Source organism: Wyeomyia smithii, chromosome 3, assembly GCF_029784165.1.
Source record: "Wyeomyia smithii strain HCP4-BCI-WySm-NY-G18 chromosome 3, ASM2978416v1, whole genome shotgun sequence".
Classification (NCBI taxonomy): domain Eukaryota; kingdom Metazoa; phylum Arthropoda; class Insecta; order Diptera; family Culicidae; genus Wyeomyia; species Wyeomyia smithii.
The window spans coordinates 143,505,309-143,529,545 of NC_073696.1; the positions used below are offsets into that span (position 1 = coordinate 143,505,309).

A 24,237-nucleotide genomic window follows, 5' to 3' on the forward strand; every position below is an offset into this window, starting at 1 on the left:
TCGTGAAGACAGTTGATCCTCGAAGTTTATTGAGAAATGTGTCGATCATTGGTAATGGATAGTGTTCGCGCTGTATCGCCTCATTGGGATATCTCATGTTGATGCACAATCTTATGTCATCCTTTCCCTTCGGCCCTACAACTAAGGGTGATATCCATTCCGAGGGACCTTGGACTGGTTCAATCACATCGCTATTCAGCATCTCCAATATCTTTTGATCTACCTTCTCCTCCATTGCTACCGGAATTCTCAAGTAGGCTATTTTTCTCGGTGGTATATGCCTGTCGATCGTCAATTTCACTTGAACATTCGGGAACTTGGGGAATGATTCACTTTAATCTCAATGTTTTGGACTTTCAAACTTTTAAATCCTCCGCCGTTCTTTTACTAAGAAGTGATTTCTGGGATCCTTCGATAACAAAGAACTCGGCGTAATTTTTGGGTTTGGTTTCATCCACAAAAATCTACGCCTCAAAAATTGCTAGAACACGCAAAGGCTCGCTGCTTGCATATAAGAATCGCTTGAGGTTATTTTACCTTGGCCAACTCATCTAACGTCGGGTGATGGCGTGACGTTCCCTCATCGCTGTAGTTTTCTTCCCGAAGCGCGTTGGCTTCCACACCGGTACGTTTCCATGTGCTGCGGGCCTTCAACTGTGTGTTTCGTGGTTTCCAGCATTTCCTGGCAAAATGCCCCATTACTTGGCAATTGTTGCACCGAGAATTTCTGGCTGCACAACGTTCAGAATCACTGTTCCAAGAACCGCAACGTCAAAATTCCTTTCTACCGCGGCTGCTAGTTTCCCCATACTTTTCATCTCTGGCAGACGGCATTCCGAGTGAACCTCATTTGGTTTGAAATTTTCGGTCCCACATCTGCTTGACTACGGAAACACCACAGGCCTCGAGTTCAAGCTTGAATGGATGCGCTTTTTGTTTTTGTTTCATCAGGATTTCTCGGTTGATAGCGTAGTTCATCAACTCATCGAGACCCATCATGTTCTCAAGTCCTTTGTCCTCAACTTTTTCATCCTGTGCACCCATTGTGACTTGCTGCAAGATCTCTTGCTCCTCGCGATCACGAAAGTCACATCGGGCGGCCTGCATGCGAAGTCTGAGAATGAAATGATTGAACGACTCATTAGAGGATTGCTTCATTGATTGAAAGACTTCTAGTTCAACCCTCTCGTTTCGCTTGCCGACGAAAAAGTTATTCAGACGTTTAACCGCGTTATCGCATTCTGGGGTCTCCTGAGGGGCAAATGGAACTCTCGCTGGTTCGGGAGTAATTTCACCAGGAACCGGCCTCAAATTGTAATAAATCCGTTGAAGGCCTCGGCCGCCACGCGCATGCATGAGAACCACTCATGCTGATCATGGATTTGTTTTAGTTCTAGTAGAAGTTCGAATGACCTCAGCCATTATTCCCATTCGCGGCGAACATCTGACGTATCAACGGCATCATTGAAAGGTTCCATAGAGCAATGCTTATCGAGGTCCATCTGAAATGAACATGTATAAAAAAAATTCAAAACTCAACCGATAAACGATAAACGATTGAATTCTGCATCTCAACTCAAATTTTTTCGTAAACAACTATTTAGTCGCGTTTCCTGATTTTGAAAATATTAAATTATTGATCCTTTCTACCATTCACTTCTCCATCTGCTTTACTTTTACCTGCATCATAATTACCACACCCTGTTAGTTTCTCATTTCCACGCCAGCAAGTAAATCAAACAGGAAATAGGCTAGCACTTGTACTGATTAACCCGTAAAGACCCGGGACGGAGCTTGTTTTTTGAAAATGCTCGTTCTCAGCACTGGAACGGCCGATTTGGGAAAACTTGGACTTTTATTCAAGGGGAATAGTTGCTCTTAGTTTAAAAAAAGATGCCACCCCTCTGGACCCCTCCCCGTTTTTGTGAGACGCAAATATGTCTGTGTTTTTTCTAATTTTCCAAACAGATTGAGCAAACACTGGGAATTTCCATACGTATCAATTGCTCCATGTATCAAATCATGTCAGGTGGATGAAATATGATATGTAAGAGTGAATTTTGGAGTTTCCAAATTATTTCAGTACGAAATCACAAAACTACGTATTTTCATAAAAATTCAAACAACAAAACCGTTCTTCAAATTTTAAGCTCTACATTTTTGCGGTAAGATCTCCTGAATCCATACGTGATGAAATATTTATTTTAGCATGCAAACATGTTGAGAAAAACCAGTTTAAATTCACCAAAGTACGTATTTTCATGGAAACCTAATTTTTTCAGTCTCTCACGGTAGGTTTAAATTTTTTTCAAGCTCTATATTTTTAGAGTAACATCTTCTGAATCCAAAGATGCTGAAAGATTTATTCTAGCATGCACAGATTCAGCGAAAATCAAGTTTTCATAAGAACTCGTACTTTAGTGAATTCAAACTCGTTTTTCTCTAAATCTGTGCATGCTAGAATAAATATTTCAGCATCTTCGGATTCAGAAGACGTTACTCTAGAAATATAGAGCTTGAAAATTGAAGAGCCAAATTCAAGAGACCTTACTTCAAAAATTTAGAGCTTAAAATTTGAAGAACGATTTTCTTATTTGATTTTTCATGAAAAAACGTAGTGTTGTGATTTTTTACTGAAATAATTTGAAAACTCCACAATTCACTCTTACATACCATATTTCATCCACCTGACATGATTTGATACATGGAGCAATTGATACGTATGAAAATTACTAGTGTTTGCTCAATCTGTTTGAAAAATTAGAAAAAAACACAGACATATTTGCGTCTCACAAAAACAGGGAGGGGTCCAGAGGGGTGGCACCTTTACCAAAACTTAGAGCAACTATTCTCCTTGAATAAAAGTTCAAGTTTTCCCAAATCGGCCGTTCCAGTGCTGAGAACGAGCATTTTCAAAAAACAAGTTCCGTCCCGGGTCTTTACGGGTTAAATACAGCAAGCCAGTATTTACATGTCAGAATATTTTTCACACGTATTCGCTTCATATCTCTCCAACAAATGTTTGCTTTGACCTTAATCGAACTCGCTTCTTTTTCTTTCCTTTTACTGCACCTCGGCCTCCAACCAACGCATTTTTTGTGTGCTTCGGTCTTCAACCGGGCTTGCATCTTTTTGCTGAGCGTGTGTGCACTTCGGTCTACAGCCGGCCTAGCATCTTTTATGTGTATATGTGTGCGCTTCGGTCTTCATCCGGCCTCGCATCTTTTGTTATGTTTGGTGCGCTTCGGTTTTCATCCGGCCTCGCATCTTTTGTTATGTTTGGTGCGCTTCGGTCTTCAGCCGGACTCGCATCTTTTGATGACTGTCTGTTCGAGCTCCGCCATCTTGTCTTTTCCATCACATTTAGTATGCTCACTTCACGTACAAAATTTTCCGACATTGCTTTTCGATAAATCAATATATAACAAAACCACCTTCAAACATTTCAGCTCTTATGTAAAAATTCCATCACTGTTGCCCCTTCTTCCCATTCAAGCCAGCAAAACAAGTCAAACCGCAGCAATACGCGTGTATGAAAAAAAAATCACTTCAATTTGTAGCTTACCTTCATAAATCCGTTCGGCTGCGCCAAATTGTAGAAGCCTCCCTGGAAAAAACTCACTAAACGTTGCGAAAGGCTTCCGGAGCGTTCAACAAAATTCGCCAAAACTTTATTTTCACACTTTATACTTCACCCTTATATATTCACTACCGTCCGTGACAACTCCTCAAACCTTGTTGCCAAACCTATTCTATTTAACTCTACAATTGTTAGACCTTACTTTTAATGTTATCTTTATTTTTTTTTCAGTATAATGCTAGTGCTATGATTGTACTGGACAGTGACGAGAAATAGGTAATGATAACCACACGTTATTTATTTATAACAACGCACCATTATAAATATTGCTACATTAAACCATAATCAATCTTAGAAGCCTAAAATATATCCCTGTTATTCCTCGAACAATAAAGGGCTATTCCCACTGCTTCCGTTCCGGGACCGGGCCGGGCCCGGGCTCGTCCGGGACTTTTCATGCATTCACACTGCGCCGTGCTTGAACCGTGCCTGCGCTGCGCTCTGGCTGAGAAATGTTGATGTGTTTATGTGAAAGAACGTCTCTCTTTTTTTTCATACCGCAGCTCACTCCGCGCGAAATATGTCACTACAACATACACGCATCCACCCGAGTGCCTTCCGTGCACTCTCCGGCCAACACAAAGTATCGTCGGCAACGATAGTTTTTCTCTCGCACTGCGGCAGCACGACGGCAACTCAACGCTGCCCCGGTCTGGGCACGGCGCGTCGGTGTGAATGCGTTCATAAGAACGCATGCAATCAATCTCAAACGAGCCCGGACGACACGCGGAACAGCCACGGCCCGGTCCCGGAACGGAAGCAGTGGGAATAGCCCTTAAGTGTTATTCAATTAACATCCTCACGAATATATGTTAAATTGGTTCAGAAACGAAAGGCTGAAAGGTGACATCCATAAATTACGTAACGCAAAAACTAAATTTTTTGACCCCCGCTATCGCCTACCCCCTCATAAAAATTGCGTTACACAATAGAATAATTTGCTTAATAAAAATGGTAAAATTTTAGGCTTTCCAGAAATTTTTTGTTACGTAACGCTATTGTAACGATTCGTAACGCTCAAGGATACTCATCCTTCACCCCATGAGCGTTACGTAATTTACAGATGTCGCCAAACTCAAAAGGCTTGAATGGACCAAAGGCTGAATGTACGAATGCCTGAATCAAGGAAAGCTTAAACTTTTGTAACTTGAATCAGAACCGTTGAATATTTCAGACTCGATTGAATTGAAAATCTTTATAAAGTGATAAAATATATTGTTTTAATTTTCTGTGAATATAATGGTTTGTGTTTTGAGAAAACAAAATATATAAAGGTAATATTACAAAAATTATCAAATCTGATTTGATTTTATATATTTCAAGTATGTATACACAAAACAAATATGTAGTAATGTGATGGGTAAAAATATTTTCCGTTGAGTTTGTGGGGACTACAATCGTTTCGGTGGATAAACCGGACACGACCGAACGAGAATGTAGATTAACGAAATAAACACGCGGGATGCGATTTCTGAAGCTAACCTTTATAGACTATCACACGGTGACGTCACGCATCTGAGTTTGACGGATACTGGTAACTTTGTTTACCTTTGGGCGATGCAGTTTTGTTCTCGATTTAAGCAGAGCGTTTCAATTGCGGTCAAAAAGCCCTTTGAACGTTGTGTGAGAGGTGCCAATACACTAGGAACATTTATAAATTGATCAGTATGACCACTACGCACACGATTGCTCCACCAGAAAAAGGCACAAAGTCCAAAACGTTAACAAAGTTACCAGTATCTGTCAAAAAAGTGTGGTTAAAACGATTTGATGCGATGGTCAATTGCGTCTACTTTTATTCTGACCAAACAGGAAGAACTAACGATGATGCGTATGTTTACGTACACATGTAGTAGTGACAGTTCCTGGGGCAGTGTTGCCACAGTACTCCTCACCAGTTACGCAGGAAATCTCACGCGATGACCAGAAGGCGTAACCATGGTGTAGCGGTCCTTGGATTCATCCAACAGGTCGTTGTTGAACGATTGAGAGAGACGATCGATGGAAATTGTTTGGTGCCTACCATTAACGTTAACTTTCATGAATTTATCACTCCGTTCTAGCACTTCGAATGAGCCTTCATACGGATTGTGTATTTGCTGGTTTTAAGGTCTTTCGGTATAAACACTGATTTTTTAATGTGGTGAGCGTTTTCTGCTGGTTTCAATTGTTGCATTTGCAAGCGTAATGACTGGATAAATTCCAATCGACTACTGTCGGTTACTGGTGCGTCAAAAAATTGCTCGGGCACGCGAAGCGTTTGACCATATACCGTTTCGGCAACTGAACAAACCATGGCTTCTTTGATAGCTGTGCGCAATCCCAGCATAATCGATGGGAGTGTGTGACACCAATGTTTCGCATTTACACATGCGATTGCCGTTTTTAGAGTGCAGTTAAACCTCTCGTACGGATCCGAGTGGCTCCAAGTAGTGTGGACAATTCATTAAAAAGTTCGGATTCGAATTGCCGACCTTGATCGGTGCTAATTGTTTATGGCACACCAAAACGTGATACCCACATATTGCAAAACGCAGCAGCTACTGTTTCCGGTAACATATTCTGCAGGGGGGCTGCCTCGGGCCACCGTGTGAATCGATCCACCATCGTAAGTAAATACCTGTTAACGCTGGATATCGGAAGAGGACCAACTAAATCGATATGCACGTGTCTAAATCGACCGGTTGGTAGCGAGAATGCTTGCAATGGTGCCGAAGTGTGGCGTTTCGACCGTTGGCAGTCTAAACACGATTTAACAAAGTGGGCAACATCACGATTCATAGAAGGCCATACGAATCTATCCGCAATCATTTTCCTGGTCGCTCGCACTCCAGGGCGTGAAAGGCCGTGAATACTTTGTAGAATATTGTATCGCTGTATCTTAGGTATATAGGGACGTGCCCGATGTACGAGCGATGTGTCGCAATAGATTGGTTGTGTAGAATGCTTGGATGTTATCAGTTCCAGTTGCAATGAAGATTTTTTATGAGTTAGTAATTTTTGTAGTTCGGGATCGATTTTCTGGTTTTCTGCTATTTTGTTAAAATCGATTACAGATAGGAAAACGATAGTTTCGACGCGTGAAAGCGCATCTGCCGCAACATTATCTTTTCCAGTGATATGCCTATAATCAACCGTTGAAGCTCTGCATGTCTGCAGCACGGGAAATGAACCGTTTATATCCGTTTAATAATGCTAGGAAACGCCGCAATTCCTTAATAGTGCAAGGTTGCTTGTAGTCCACTACTGCTTTCACTCGTACCAATTGTGGTTTGATTCCATTTTCATTTATCCGGTAACCGAGAAAATTTACTTCGGTTTGTGCGAATTTCCACATTTCGAGGTTGAGGACGAGTCCATAACACTGCAATCTATTAAATACTGTTCGGACGTGTTCATGGTGCTCTTTCTCGGATGTAGATGCGATGCAGATGTCATCGACAAACACGATTACGAAATCTAGGTCCCCAAGAACACGATGCGTGAAACGCTGGAACGACTGACTCGCGTTGCAGAGTTCAAATTGCATTCATGTGAACTCGAACAATCCGAAAAGTGTAATCACTGCGGTTTTGGGAATGTCGCACGCTTCTACAGGAACGTTGTAGTATGCGCGTACAAGATCCAACGTGGTGAAAAATTTTCTTCCCAGAAAGTTGTTGAGTGAGTCGTGAATATGAGGAACGGGGTAGCGATCGGAAACTGTAACTCGGTTCAGGCTCCTGTAGTCGCCTACAAAACGCCACTTCTTATTTTTCTTTTGGACACAGTGAAGCGGGCTGGCCCAGCAGCTTTTCGAGGGACGACATATTCCGAGCTCCATCATCATTGCGAATTCCATTTTTGCTGCCTGTAACTTATCCGGTGCCAATCTTCGTACTGGGGGGCCTTTCGTTTGGATGTGGTGGGTCACATCGTGGTTGATGTCACAACGCACTGCTGGTGGTGCTGTAATTCCGCGGTGTTCTATAAGAAGATCTCGGAAAGGGTGATTAATATCGATTGTTGTTATACCGTAAACGGCGGCTTCTTTCAACCCACCTTTTGAGTGTCGCTTAGTGCAATCATCGACTAAACGACGGTTTCCAAGGTCAACCATAAGTCCGAAGTTAGACAGAAAATCAACGCCAATGATTACTGTTGTGACGTCCGCTAGCAAGAACTTCCACAAAAATCGGCGTCGTAGGCCTAAATCTGTCGTGACAAAACGAGTACCGTACGTGTGTATTCTAGTTCCATTTGCTGCATGTACAGTCCGCGAAATAAATATACCGTACATGCGAAAATTTTGAATATTTTTACTTTTGGAGTAAAACCATACAAAACATAATATGAAAGCGGTTCTCCACACTAAAATACAAGCACAGCAAGTTATTTTATTTTATTCCAATTTTATTATGCTGTTTAATTTGAGCTTTTCGTAATCAATCCATACGAAATAAATAAACCGTACAATTCAATTTGACTGCGTTTCCTCTACTACTCGTTCGTGAAACAAGCGTTAATATTTTGTACGTCCACCTCTGACTTCATCTGCCAAACGTCGGGGCATAGAAACAATCAAGGATTGAAGAGAAGTAATATCGATATTGCCCATTCTTCTTGACTAGCAGTCTTTAATTGTTCAAGTGATTCATACTGACGTCCATGTGCATAAGCTCACTGTGACAAGATCCCCCAAAGATTCTCGATCGGGTTTAAATCGTGGCTTATAGCAGGCCATTTTAAAACAGTAATGTTTCGTGATGTTAGAGATGATGTTGTAAGTTTGAACAGTGGATCGCCGCGTTGTACTGCTGGAAAATCCAATTTTCACCCCACAAACTATCACCAAAATTGATCAAAACGTTGCCTAGCAGATCAACATGCTTCTCCGAATTCATTTTATGAGAAATAAAACAAATTGGTGCCTGAAAGTTTCTGGAATGACGAGGTTCGTGTTCTCGGCGAATATCCTCCAATACATTTGGCAACCATCAAGACCATCTAGGTTAAACTACTTCTCATCGGAGAAGATGACGGATTTCCACTCATCCTCCCAAAACATATCCCGTTCCGCAAACTCAAATCTCGCAGTTCTGTGTCGGGGTAGAAGCTTCGGTGTTTTCAAACGTTGCTGGTATTGAATGTGAATATTTTCTTTCAAATTCTGTAGTATTCTTCTCTTAGACACTGAAAGAGACATTGGGGCCTTAATCTGTCCTGTACTCAAGTTTCTACCAACAGTCAGGCGAGATATCTGTATTTTATCTCGAAGATTTAAAGTAGATGGACGCCCGGATCGTTTGTTGACACCATTGTTTTCAGGTTCCTTGAGAAAATTTACTATGGTACCTTCATCACGGTTCAATTTCTGAGCTATTTTGCGAATATTTAGTCCACATTCTCTGAAAGCAGTGATTTTCGCTTGCTCTTCCAAAGATAATGATTTTCCTCTTGGCATTTCCAGCTAATAAAACGAACAGCGATACAGGAATTTATGTAAACTGTTTCCTAAAGATGGGAAAGATTAATTTTAAAGACGGCTATCATTATATACCATGCAAACCTACTTACTTTTATACTTTGTATGGGTTAAAGATGATTAAGGCACATGTACGGTATATTTATTTCCTTCTACAAATTTAAATTGTTTCAATTCACCTTAAAATTCACCAAGTACAAACATGTAAACAAACATTGCTATTGTTTGTTATTCGCGCAATGCACTACTGTACCGAACACCAAAAAAATGTTGATAGAAATAACCTTGTGCATTATTGTTATAATACATGATAGTTTTGTACGGTATAATTCTTTCTCGCACAGTAGTTGAAAAGGCGATGGACTGTTTGACTTATCTCCTCTGGATGCGGGGATTATGATCACGTCCGATCCAGTGTCGATAAGAAACCGTAAGTTTGAAGAACGGTCGAAAATTTGCAATCTTTGACTTTGAAGAACACCGCCCACCTCGCTTGTCTGAGGTTAGCGCGATGTTAGTTTTTTGGATGGTAGTACTTACACGGAGAGCGGCATTGCTCCGCTTGCGAGCCAAACTTGCGATGGTACCAGCAAATGTTATTGTCATTGCTTCGACGTCGGGATGTCGAGCGTGAACGGACATTTTGTTGTCCTTCTTTCATGCGACGTAATTCAGCGGTCAAGACTGCTACCTGTTCAGGCAGGTTGTCTTGTGATCCGAAAAATGGTGCTGCCGAAGCAGATGTGACTTGGGAGGCTTGAGGAACTAAGTCGATAATTTTATCACCCTGCTCCGCTATTTTCGTGAGGCTTCCATCGTTTATACTGAGAACGGTTCGTACATTTGATGGCAAGCGTTGTAAGAATAGCATCTTAAGTAACTCATCGTCAGAGTTGTCCGTATCCTCTGTGCGGTAAAGAGAATTTCCAATTTCACCTCACACTCTTCGAACTGTAACGAGAGCGCTTCTCTTTTTCCGTGCTCACCACGCTTTCTGTGTACGTGCGCGACAATGAGTGTGAAAAAAAAAAATAAAAAGCTCTCAACGCTGGGCTGCGCTACAGCGTAGAAAACTACTCCCAAATTCACCAAGGCGAATGAAGATAAACTCACCGACGCGGGCGCTCCAGTGAGATTTCTAGCGTTGCAGAGCTAGCTGCACGGAAATTTCAGACTAATGAATTCATTATTGCCGGTTGATAATTTTTTACTAAAACATTCTTATTTAGCATTTTACGCGCCGTAATAGCAGACATGAATCCTGGTGTCTTATCAACTTCAAAAATGAAATTCCTTGATTTTCAGCTTTTACTAAAATGGTGTTTTTTTTCCAATACATGCTTTTCTCGGATGTACCAGGAGGAGTCCAAATGAACATTACCGTTGACAGAGTCTAGAAATGAGCAAGCAATGTATTCGTGAAAAAAAAACAGCCTAGTCTAACTTAATTAAAATCACAAAATAGACATGTTTTGGCAGATTATTTTCGCAAAGCCAACCTCGTATTTCATATTTTTTTAAATATAAATATTTCTTTAAGCGTTATGTGCTCGACGGGGTACCCGAATACCATTTTAGGTTTCACAAGACGAAATTTCATAGTTTTATTCTGGAAGAATATTCTCATTGCTCGAAATTCGGTTTTTCGGGGATATGTTCCGAAGCGGAAAATTTTTATAAATATTTGAACGGAATCTTACTACTATTGGTTCAAAATTCATAAAATTATATCCACAGGACATATTTATGGTTTTGGGTGTTATGGAGATATGCTCTCAAAATAGTCATACGGAACAGATTCCACCGGGGCTTTTGGTGGCCATAAAAACAATTAAAAAATACAACGTCACATACCATCCAATATGGGTATTTTTGAAACGGGGTGAAATCTAGAGGCAGGATAACGACACCCGACGCCATTTTGGAATTCCAAAATGGCGGCTTCCGGTATCTGGAAGGAAACTAAAATTGGCCGAATACCATCGAATATGAGTTTTTCCGGAATCGGGACGATGCCCAGAGACCGGAAATCAACCTCGGACGCCATTTGAAATTTAATATGGTCACTTCCGGTATCCGGCAAATAGCTAAAATCGACCAAATATCACGTAATATAGATACTGTCGGAATCGGGATGCTGTCCAGAGACCTCAAAACGACATCAGACGACCCAGAAGTTACCACCGTGAATTTCAAAATGGCGTGTGAAATTGATTTCCTGGTATTCAGCCATTTTTGAATCTATTCCAGAAACCGGAAATCGAGCAAGTCATCGTATGCTCGAATCACGACTGACATAGTTATTGAGATATAACTTATAAACGTTGGCTGGCAAAAATTATTTTCGATTTCAAACTATTTTGTAACTAAAGACAATTTTGCTCTGAGAGAGTGTTCATTTTTCTTCTCCCGATTGAATCCGTTTTCGTTTCCGCTTTTCCATTCTTTTTTCGTGCTCTGAATGAGTATGTTCAGAAAGAGACTTCACTACGAGGAAAACATTCTGCAAACATTTTTAAGCAGTCGAATTTTATGTTGTTTTAATCAACAGGCTATCGAATCAATATCTAGTAGAACCTGCCATACAAATATACTTTTTAGCGATTGGATAAGAGTGAGAAAATGAATCAAATATTTCATATTCGTTGTAAACCAATTCGAAATGTCTTATTCCACTTATGCCACATTAAAATTTTTATGAATAACACTAGCATAGGTATAATCTGTACTCGGTTATTTTCACAAACCACCAGTAAAATTAACAAGAATAAACAGAAAACTAGCATTCAGAGTCATTGGCGTCGAAAAATATCCTTGGCCACACGACTTATCACGTCTCTTACGTACAAAAGAGAAAATAAGCTTTGAATCACTAAGTAGGTACTAGTACACTTTAGTCGATTTGTTCACGGGTATTTTAAATTTGGGTTCTTTATTTATTATGGATTTACGCGTTTTTTGTACGCGGAGTTTTTATTCGTCACGTATCTTCCGCGTGAAGAGCGAATTGAGTACATCGATCATTCATTTTGTCAATAATAACTTCCATTTTACAATTTTGAAAAGCTTGCCCCCATGATCCAAATCCTGCCTACGCCCATGTCATGACACAAGTGTTCTTCACATCGGTTCATTTTTTGACTGGCGCTGGAACGCGTTAAACAAAAATTGCTGCAATCTGGTCAAATCTGTATGACGTACAAGATAGAGACCAACAACTGATGTTTCTTCGCACCAGTGTACGCTACAGCGCCACGCACGGGTGAATGTAGACGAGAGCGCAAGAGAGCAACTTTTTGGAAGAGAATGTAACGCACTCGCACTTTGTCTATCAAGCACTAGCGCACACTCTCGTGCGACATATTTGTCACTAGAAGAAAAGAGTCTCTTTCTCGGTGTGGTGAGTTATGCTCTGTCTCCTCTTTGTTCGTACGATTCTTGCACGTCAGTGGATCGCCTGTGCGAAATGCCAACTCTGCTCATCGTCAACGTTTAGTCCAGCTGATGATTCTTACATCTTGGCCAACAAATGCGTTGGTTGGACATCCCCTAAGTCACACAATCCAAGAAGCTTCTCGAGGTTAGTTTAAGGTGTCTGCTCGAAACGAGAGATAAGACGGTCCTTTGTAGAAGTATACTTGTTCTCCGCTGGTGGGTTCCTTATCAGATCAGCGACTTGACATATCACTGATTGATCTATTTTTGCTACGACGTGATGAAATTTTTTTTCATCCTGGGTAACACCAGCTAGAGCAAATTGTGCTTCTGCTTACGCGAACCACATCGTAGGATCCGATTTCTAAAAATTCGGTAAGGCGTCGTACACAAATTACGTAACGCTAAAACCCTAGATTTCAGACCCCCTCCCCCCCTTATGTAACGATAAGTAACGTTCGATATGACTCCCCCCCTAAAATAACGTAACGCTGGACAACTTGCCCTCCCTCTCCAAATTCGCGTTTTTTAGCAAACATTACAGTTACGTAACGGCCTCAACTAATATCCCCCTCCCCCCTATGTAACAATAGGTAACGCAGATTCAACCCACCTCCCCCCCTTCATGCGTTACGTAATTTGTGTACGACGCCTAACTTCACCGCAACTGCTGCTAAGGCTGCTGGTTGCATCGTGGCGAATGACGACTATTTTGGAGATGTTATATTAATGATATTTTCTGTAGCGCGAAAATAAATTCGCAATGCTCGGCGGGGTCACCAATGTGGGGACTACAATCGTTTCGGTGGATAAACCGGACACGACCAAACGGGAATGTAGAATAACGAAATAAACGCGCGGAATACGATTTCTGAAGCTAACCTTTATTGCGTCTACTTTTATTCTGACCAAACAAGAAGAACTAACGATGATGCGTATATTTACGTACACATGTAGTAGTGACAGTTCCTGGGGCAGTGTTGCCACAAGTTATTGGATTATTAGTTCGAAGAGCATCTCAAGTCGATCCTGACCAACACTCCCCTTCCCGCAAAACCTAACAAATTCTCTTAGCTTTTCGTATCCACTTACAAATTGTAAATTTCTCTACCGTACTTAAACAATGGGATCGTTCGTTTTTGGCGGAACAACTTTTTTTGCATAAAAAATAAATTTTTGTAGCATTGCACAGTGGTCCAGAAATGCAATGTAGCGGAACAAAATTAATAACTCCGGATCGTGTTGGTTTTTTGAGATAGTGATTTCGGCAATGTTTATTGGAATAATCAAGGAATATTTTTGTATTAAAATATTTGTACTAAACGTGTACTAAATTAGTACTAATTTGTTTTTGTCTTCATTTTTTCAATCTAGAAGGATGGTTTCTTTACAAAGTTGTTCATTAGCCAATAATATGAAAGTCTTACAAAGTCACAACTATTCAATAATGCATCGTGTATGAGATATTGATTTTTTTGGACAAAATGAACAAAAAACTATTATTTTCATTTTATTTTTTTTTCTAAGTGTTTTAACAAACTTTATGAGTTTCTAATCATAAATTCTTTAAATTTTGATCTTTGCCGCAGAATTAGGATGGCTATGGCATGTACTTTTTGACATATATAAAAAAAAACTAAATTTTTTGATTTTCCTAAAAATGCTATATCTCCATTAGCGCACGAAAGCGCAACCTGAAACTCTCAGGGCTGAAAGAATATTAAACTATGTGTCTGCATACAAAATTTCAGCCCGGAACTCCTTGGAGCTTTTACTCTGTAAGTAATTTTGTAAAATTCTTAAAAATTAGTAAAGAAGTGCCATTTTGTTTCCAATACTATGCCCAATGTCTTCGGAGATGGTAAAGAGAATTGAATATGAAATATTTTGGTCTAAAAATATTTAGTTCAATATTTAAAATTAACTGTTTAGGTCTTATGAAATGATTTTTCAATCAAATAGGATACTTTTTAAGATACTAATCAATAACATTAAGAGATCATTGCTCAAAACTGATTTGTTCCCATTTCGCTTCATTTCTCTATACATTAAAAAAACATCTTCAAAATCCACTTCCATTTACTGTAAGATTTTGAACTACACTTGGAAGATCATCAATTGAATGGTCTTCTGTTCAGTGATTTAGAGAAATTATCGGATCATATATGAGTAAAAGGCATTTGAAAACATCTTCCATGTTCACTAGGCGGTTGAATTTTCTTGAGTGAAATTCTCAATAATTTTTGACGGATTTATTCCGTGCCTCTTGAACTTCTTCTGACATTATACCAATAGGCATAATACAATGCCTGGTGATAGATGTACCGTACATTAATAGTCTGTGAATTGTCGGTGAAAACGGGTAAAAAGAATACAACTCAATTATGCGTTATTGATAAGCATCTTAAAAAGTATCCTATTTGAAAAAAAGCATTTCATAAGATTTCAATAGTTCATTGTAAATATTGAACTAATTATTTTTTTCTTTTTACCAAAAAGAGTTCATATTCAATTTTCTTTAACATCTCCGTAGACATTGGGCATAATATTGGAAACAAAATAGCACGTTTATTCCTTATTTTGTAGAGTTTTACAAAATTACTCACAGAATAAATGCTCCAAGGAGTTCCGGGCTGAAATTTTGTCTACAGATACCTAGTTTAATATTCTTTCAGCCCTGAGAGTTTAAGGTTGCGCTTTTGTGCGCTAATGGAAATATGACATTTTGAAAAAATCATCGAAATTTCATTTTTTTTAGATATCTTTAAAGCTACACGCCATAGGCATCCTATTTCTGCGGCAAAGATCAAAGTTGAAAGGATTTATGATTAGAAACTCATAAAGTTTGTTAGTACACTTAGAAAAAAAAATAAAATGAAAATAACAGTTTTTTGTCTATTTTGTCAAAAAAAAAACAATATCTCATACACGATGCATTCTTGAATAGTTGTGACTTTGGAAGACTTTCATATTATTGGCTAATGAACAACTTTGTAGAAGAAACCATCCTTCTAGATTGAAAAAATGAAGACAAAAACAAATTAGTACTAATTTAGTACACGTTCAGTACAAATATTTTAATACAAAAATATTCCTTGATTATTCCAATAAACATTGCCGAAATCACTATCTCAAAAAACCAACACGATCCGGAGTTATTAATTTTGTTCCGCTAGATTGCATTCCTGGACCACTGTGCATTGATCGTGGACTTCCAAAGCACACCCCACCCAACATTAATTTGATTCAAATGTAATGTCGATTGTAATGAGCTGCCAGCTTAGTTTAATAAAGAATTCGATCAATTTTAAGGAATAAAAATTCTTGAAATTTGAGAACGAGAGAGAAAGAGAAAAAAGAGGGAAATTATGATCGTTGCATCTCTGTCACCTTCTTACGCATTGGTAGTGCATGTGTTATAAATGTCGGTAATCACAATTGCACATCATAACCCCATAGACAAATATTAATTAGGATTGTTCAGATTTTTTACACCCATTTTAAAAGCAAGGGTATCAAACGTCTTCGTCAGTGGTTTTCTTCGGCAGTTTTTCTGCAGCAATCTTATGCAAAAAGGGGCCGAAGAAAACCACTGACGAAGACGTTCGATACCCTATATAAGCATACATCTGATCTGACAAGAACCAGAGAACCAACAAAACGGAGTGCATTCAAGTCGAACTAGTTTTTGCGGTCAGACTACACCTAAACTATAACCCACGTGCTACTGTCATTTTTTATATGCAACTAGCTGACCCGGCAAACTTCGTCCCGCCCATTTTTGTGTTTAATTTAATAATTTTAAGCATTGCAAATTCATTGGTTCCTTGCGATTTGTTTATAGTCTGGAAATGCACAACGAATCGGCCATAGGATATGATCAAAGTCAAGAGATAAATCGTTTGAAATGATTGGTTTTATCGAAATGATGTAGTCATCGACTCGACTCGACTTTTGGCTTTTGTTCATCACCTCTATTCTAAAAATATTCATATCGGGTGGTATTCGGTCATTTTCAGCTGTTTTCCTGGCATTAATCTGACACCGGAAATACCTATATTGGGTGGTATTCAGTTACTTCAGTTGTTTTCCAGAAACTGAAAGTGGTCATCCTTAAATTCAAAATGGTGTCCAGGGTCAATGTTTGTGTTGGGACTGTTCGACCTTTTTATAGAAACGCAGAATATTCGTTGCTGAATTCTTAAAGCTGTAATTAATTTTATTAGTGTTTGAACAATGTGGAAAAATATTACCCTAAAATTTGGTCTCTTTGATCTGAATCCCAACTAAACTTTTATAAATCAGGAATTTTCAACTGCCCTAAAATTCAAGAGCGTAAATTATTTCACCTATTTTACGAAATTACACTTGTTTACCGACTATAAATCTGTTATCTGCTAAATCTGATCAACTGTACGTTATAGATATACTTTAACAATGGAAAGAATCTTTATTTGACGCCTTCACGCAATCGTATATGTATTTTATTTTTTTTATTTCCGTTTTGTGTCAGGGTTGATTATTATGGTATTAGATAATCTTTTTTCAAGAAAGATCGTTGAACAAGGGTCTTCATATAAATAAAATATCAGTGCGCCCAGTATTCGCAACAGCCCCCAGCCCGTAACGCGCATCCGGTTGCATTTTTACTTTCGCGTTACCAATCGGGTCAACCTTTAGCACTGCGAACTTTGATATAGGTTTGCGATGAATTCTACCTTCTGCTAGCTGCACACACGCTTGCCTCACGCGACCATCAGCTCCAGAAACCACAGAAACAATTCGTCCTCTCATCCAACCATTTCGTTGTCCTTCTTCTATTATGATAACCAAATCACCTATCTTAGCTGGCTCTACTTCCGCAAACCATCTTGTTCGTTTTGTGAGGGTTGGGAGATACTCTCTCACCCAGCACCTCCAGAACACCTGACGAGCAACGTCGTAATTGGTACGCGCTGCTTTCTCCACTTCACTGATTTCCCTGGGGGGCTGCTTGACTCCGTTGGAACTCAACAGCATGAAATGGTTAGAGGTAAGAGACTCCTGGGATGCATGATCCAATGGTATATATGTCAATGGCCTAGAGTTCACAATCGGTTCGGCCTCCGTGACAATTGTCAGCAACGTTTCATCGTCTGGCGCCCTTGACGTATTAATGGAAGCCATTGCTACTTTGACCGACCTAACAAGCCTTTCCCAAGAGCCTTCGAAATGTGGGGCCGAAGGTGGATTGAAAATCCATTTGGTTGCGCCGTTTGTAAATGTTGCTTCCAAGTTCTCCCCGATGGCCGCAATTTCTCTACGTAGCTCTCAATTGGCTCCTTTAAAGTTCGTGCCGTTGTCCGAATATATCTCCAACTCTAACTCCAACGCTCTAACCGTCAAGCACGTGAACAGAGCCACCCACCTTTTTGCGAAACTTCGGCCAACTTTTACTTGAATCGGACCAAAATAATCTAAACTCACCCATTAAAATGGGCGAAGTTTTGGAATAAGAAAACGTTGTCAGATCTCGTTACACACCGTCTCGTGATTGGCATGGTGGAATTTGCGATGGTAGCAATCAACAACTAATTCAGTTGCACGATGCTCACGAGGTAAGATGACAGGATACTTGAATTCTTGTGAAACGAAAGGTGCCGCTCCAATTCGGCTATCAATACGAATGGCATTGTGCTCGTCCATAAACAGTGACAGCTTGTACAGTTTGCTGTAGTTATCGATGTTGTTCGCTTTTCCACGGTTTAGCAGTATTACCTCATCTGGATACGCCTCCATCTGTATAGAATGCCACAGGCTATTTTCAGGCTATTGAATTTCCTCTTGTTTCAGAGAACCAGTTACACCATTTTTTATACCATTTTTTTCTAATACGGAAATTCACTATAAAACGGTGGATCCACCCCACCATTCGTAAAAGCCTTTCCCATTTTTAAAATCGTTCGTGACGAATGATTTCTCTTTTGCGCGACTCTTGGTGTATCAAACAGGGCCGTAACTCTTCATCGGTATCAAATGAGGCTGAAGATTGTTTTCCCGGCCACTCAGTCTCCGGCATGTGAAAAAACAGGTCCCTGGAACCAGCGAGAATTAACGTCAGTACTGGGGCCTTTGCCCCACTTTGTGGCTTCATCGGCCACGTTGTGTTGTGTGGGAACCCATCTCCATTGCTCTGCATCAGTTTTACTTAAAATTTCGCCTACTCTGAATGCCAAAATTTGTCGATACCGCCGGTGCTTCGATTGAATCCATGCTAGCGTAACCGCTGAATCCGTCCACAAAACACATCGTGAGATGGGATACGTGTGGTACTCTCCTACTGTCTTTGCTAATCTAGCCCCCAGCACGGCCCCCATAAGTTCCAATCGAGGGACCGATATTGATTTTATTGGTGCCACTTTTGCTTTGGCCATAACTAATGCGCAATGTACTGTACCGTTGATCACCGTTTTGAAATATGCACAGCATGCAAAGGCATCCTCACTGGCGTCTGTAAATATGTGTAGTTTTACTGAACCAATTTCCGCAGCCGAAAATCCTGGAAAGTAAGCTCTGGTTTTCTGGCCCAAAACGTCGAACCGTCGTAGAGTTCGGAGGCGCATTTGCTGCGCTTTAGCACACATTTTTATAATTTAACTTTTTCTTTATAAACATTTTTTAACCGACCACGTGATAAACGCGCATCAGCCTTTTACGTAGTTTATTTTTTTTCGTGCTCGTGCTACGTTTACTTATTTTCGACGCGAGTGAAATAGTTCAATGAAGTGTGGAATAATTAACTGTGCCCAAAGCGACAGCCACTTCCTCTGGCGTTGTCATGAAACTTGCAACCGCACTTTCTATGCTGCGTGCATAGGTGCTCAGAGGAACCACGAGGAAATCCTCCGCACCTTTATGCTGCCACTATGCCAGGACTGTCAGGAGAGATTCGAGACCGAACTCAACCTGAAGGCTTAACAAAACATTGCAGAAAATATTGGCAAATCGATGGAAACAAACCATAAATTGCTCACAAATTATCAAACACTCAGCAAGACCCACGTCGACTCGCTCGAGGAAATAGAAAAAAAAAACCCTACATTCTATCAAACATAACATTTCTAGCAACAACTATGCCAGGGCCACAGAAATAAAAAATAAAATATCCTCGCTTCCCGACGCACCTACGGACACCACAGCGGCAGTCGGGGCGCATGCAGAAAAAATGCTTGGAGAAATAAACCGAAGCATTTCTAGCATTGCCAGCAGCAACGAAGCCAGTACAGCTGAAATTAAAAATACAATATCATCATTTTTCGACACACCTTCGGACACCACATCAGCTGTTGAAGCGGTGGCCAAATCGGCAGCAACAGCAGCAGTAGCAACAATAACATCAACTACAAATTCAACGACAGGCTCAATCAATAAATTAATCCCTACATTAATTAAGTATTTTAAACCCTGTTATCTTCGACTATCGCATCGACGGATTGGAACTGAGGAGGGTTGATCATGTAAGGGATCTAGGTGTTCTTCTTGACACTAAACTTACATTCCACCTACATCACGCAACGATAATTTCGAAAGCTACACGCCAGCTTGGTTTCATATCTAAACTCGCCCGTGATTTTAATGATCCGCACTGCCTAAGAGAGCGCTTTATTGTTCATTAGTACGCCCACTAGTCGAGAACTGCAATCTGGTTTGGTTTCCTCACCAACTTACTTGGAACTTGCGGATTGAGCGTATCCAAAAACGCTTCGTCCGTATTGCATTACGTGAGCTCCCCTGGCGTGATCCTGCTAACCTACCTCCGTATCCAGATCGCTGCCGCTTGATCGGAATTGATACACTTGAGCACCGTCGCCGATTGCATCAAGCTGTGTTTATAGCTAAATTACTCCATGGAGAAATCGACTCACCGAAGCTTTTGTCTCTCGTGAACTTTCGTGCATCACAACGCGCTCTGCGTTCAACTGGATTTCTGCTGACCCCTTTTCATCGCACATCGTTCGGTTATAATGAGCCCGTCACCGCCTGTGTAAGAGCATTTGCTTGTGTTGAGCACTTGTTTGACTTCAACGAATCCGTGAATAAAATCGTGCAGAAGATTAAAACAACGAACATTTTATGAACTTAACTCTAATATTGTAATATTTATTAAGACGTTGGTCAGATAAATGGGAGAAATAAATAATAATAATAATAATAATAATAATAATAATAATAATAATAATAATAATAATAATAATAATAATAATAATCACTGCCCTAAAAAATGACTTAGCTGAATCTCGTGCTGCCCTTACGCGTGACGTTAAGTCTCACATGGAAGAAATGGCAAAAAAAAAATAACTGCACCCGTCAATGTCCCGCTGGAAACGCACTCATCGTCTATCCCACTGCAAGCTCATCAGAACTTTGTCAGCAATAATGAATCAACTTCTGGCTGGCGCTTCATTGGAAGAAAAAAAATATGGAAATGTGACTGGTCACAATACGACGCAAAGCAGCGTTTACGTCGTCTGCAAGAAAAAAAGGAAGACAAAGCCAAATCAAGGCGAAAGCAACGGAGGCAGCACAATCAACCTTTCAATCACAACTCTAGTACCAACAACAATAATAACATTATTAGTAGCAGAAACAACAGTAACATCCGCATAAATAACAACAACAGTAGCAACAACAATATCATTACCTACAGTAACAGCAACAGCAACGAAACTGGAACCATCACGCAGCGCAACACACCACCTTCACTTTTGCCTCTTGACAAGGAATTATTGGCCGCAGCACGCGTACAATTCTCTGGACAACAAAATAAGGACATTAGAACAAAATTCATCAATTTTCAAAAAGGCGAAACTATCAACCCGTACCGAACTGAAAAGACTTTTAATTTTTTTTTTTATTCTCGCTTATTTTCCGTCGGTCTAGTTCCGCCACTGTTGTGGCCAATTACCGACGCCCAGGGAGGCGACTCCACACCCAGGACCCTAACTCACGACCCGTTTATTAACGGACCGGCGCCAACGGCTTTACTTCCTCATGCGATGGAAGGTGTGATCCCAGAGATTTTTCGCCTCAGAAAATCTCCCGGTGTCGGCTAGGATTGAATCTAGACCAGTTGGGTTTGTTGTGAGTGGATCACGCCACCTCACAACCATCGACACCTATGTCGGCGGTAGGATTCGAACCCAGGCGTCGAGCGTGGTTGGCGGAGACGTTACCAACCACACTAGGCCCCCGCTACAAGACTTTTAATGACCAGACAGAAAAAACAGCAGCATCAACAACAATAGTACACCTTCATCATCATCATCACCGCGCAACAGCCAATTCGTGCTTGATCCAATGCAGCCTCCTATAGTGCGTTTAACGCAGCAATCAACAAACGGCGACGGGCGCTTTTTAAAAGCAAGACTTCGCGACTCGCATATAATGAAAGTAGCGCGCTTGTACCTGGCATTCATGAACGACCAACCGTCATCAGTATGTGTAGAAGGGCTAACGCCAACCAGCATCAGAATGCTCCTAGCATCGGAAGGCCTTCCCACATCTCTCGACCATCTATGGAACATTTTCATCGAAGTTCATCAGGAATATGGACTCACACCACTCGAAGCCGAAGCCGACTTGCTGTCATATAAGAATTGTCTGACAAGTCAACGAACCAAGCGTCTACAGCAATTACGTGAAAGCACCAAAAAATTTTACAAGTAAGGACGCCCCATCTGGCAAGTATTAACGTAAGCACACCTGGACATTTTTCGCATTCTGAACAGAATACTGAACCTTCAAATAGACTGACATCCTCTGCTGAAGAAAAAAAAAAAAACTAATTGTAATCTTAATACTTTTTTAAAAACTTCTTCAAATTCACAACAGCTTCCTCGACAGAATGCGACTGAAATTCTTATCTACTGTCAGAATTTCAATCGCATGAAAAGCCCAAGCAAAATGAAAGAAATTCAGCAAAACATATTGTCATCATCTTTAAAAATAATTTAAGGAACTGAAAGTAGCTGGGACGAAAGCGTAAGAAGCGAAGAAGTATTTGGAAACATTTATAATGTATTCCGGCACGACCGGAATTTCTCTACCAGTCGAAAAAAGTCAGGCGGTAGAGTCCTCATTGCCATTAATGCAGACTTTACTTCTGAAGAAATAATATCCGACAAATATAAAGAATTTGAACATGTATGGGCCAAAGCATTTATTGCTGGTGAAGAACATATCTTCTGTTCCGTGTACTTTCCACCGGAACATGCTCATAAACATTCATATGAATCATTTTTCAAAACTTTAGAATCTATTATGTCTAACATGAAACCAGAAGTAAAACTGCATGTCTATGGTGACTTCAACCAACGTAATGCAGACTTTATTGTAGACATTGAAAATGAATCTATCTTACTACCAGTCGTAGGCGAAAACGAAGCACTGCAGTATCTTTTTGGCAAATCCTCAGAACTCGGTCTATATTAAATCAATCATGTCAGAAATAAACAAAATGCATATTTAGACCTATTATTCACAAACTGCACTTGAAGACTTCTGTGTACATAGATGCATCATTGACTCCAATCTGGAAAAATGAAGCATTTCACACAGCAATTGAATATTCAATAGTAATGATAACACTTCGTACCCTAGCGACTGCGAGTACGAGGATGTACCGGAATACCACAAAACTGACTTCGAACTAGTCAAACCTAGACTACGCATAATAAATTGGCGTAGTATGATTTGTAAAGAAGGAAATGTAAACGAAGAAGTACCTAAATTTTATGAAATAATTAATCAAATTATATCAGAAAATGTACCACTAAAAAGAAGAAGACGAACGAACACCAACTAATAGCCTGTGTGGTTTAATCCACAATTGAAGAACCTAACAAATAGAAAACAAAAAGCACATAAAACATACAAAAAAGACAACAATAGCGAAAATCTTCAAAATTACAAAGAAATTTGCTGTCAACTTGACGCAGCCATTTAAATTGCACATGAAGAACATAACCGTAAAATCGAACATCAGATCAAGTCTTGCCCTAAGAACTTCTTCAATTACGTAAAAACCAAACTAAAAAGTAACAACTTTCCATCACGAATGCATCTTGACAGTAATGTAGGACACACTAGTAATGAAATATGTAGTCTATTTTGCTACTTTTGTCAAGAAATGTACACCACATTTGAAGAAACAGACCGCAGCCGCGAATATTCCTCGTATTTTCCTGAATATTCGAATTCTTTATCTGTCAATCAAATATCTGAATTTTAAATTCAGAACGCACTTAAAAATTTAGACGCTACGAAAGGTCCTGGACCTGACAGAATAGCTTCAATTTTGTAAAAAACTTGGCAGAAGAACTATCTACACCTTTACTATACCTCTTCAATATGTCTCTGAAGAATGGAATTTTTCCAGAACTCTGGAAAACCTCATATTTAGTGCCAATTTTCAAATCTGGCGCTAAATCTGACATTCGTAATTATCGTGGAATTGCAATTATTTCATGCATTCCAAAATTATTTGAATCAATAATCAATGAAAAAATCTTTCAGCAAGTAAAATACCAAATTACAACTCAACAGCACGGCTTTTACAAAGGCCGATCAACTACCACAAATCTTTTGGAATTCATAACTTTCATTTTGACTGTAATGGACAACGGCAACCACGTAGAAGCTCTTTATACGGACTTTAGCA

General features: G+C 39.9%; 1 protein-coding gene across 4 annotated transcripts in view; it reads left to right on the forward strand.

The window, feature by feature from the left end:
• The window catches only part of LOC129726956 (cAMP-dependent protein kinase catalytic subunit 1), a 187,990-nt gene that overhangs the window by 94,854 nt on the left and 68,899 nt on the right, over positions 1-24,237 (forward strand). For 3 of the 4 annotated variants that reach the window (XM_055684273.1, XM_055684272.1, XM_055684271.1), the window contains exon 2: positions 3,812-3,856. The exons of the other annotated variant lie outside the window; for it this stretch is intronic. The gene's annotated coding sequence lies outside the window, so the exon portion shown is untranslated. The remainder of the gene's footprint in view (positions 1-3,811; positions 3,857-24,237) is intronic. 4 annotated transcript variants of the gene reach the window in all.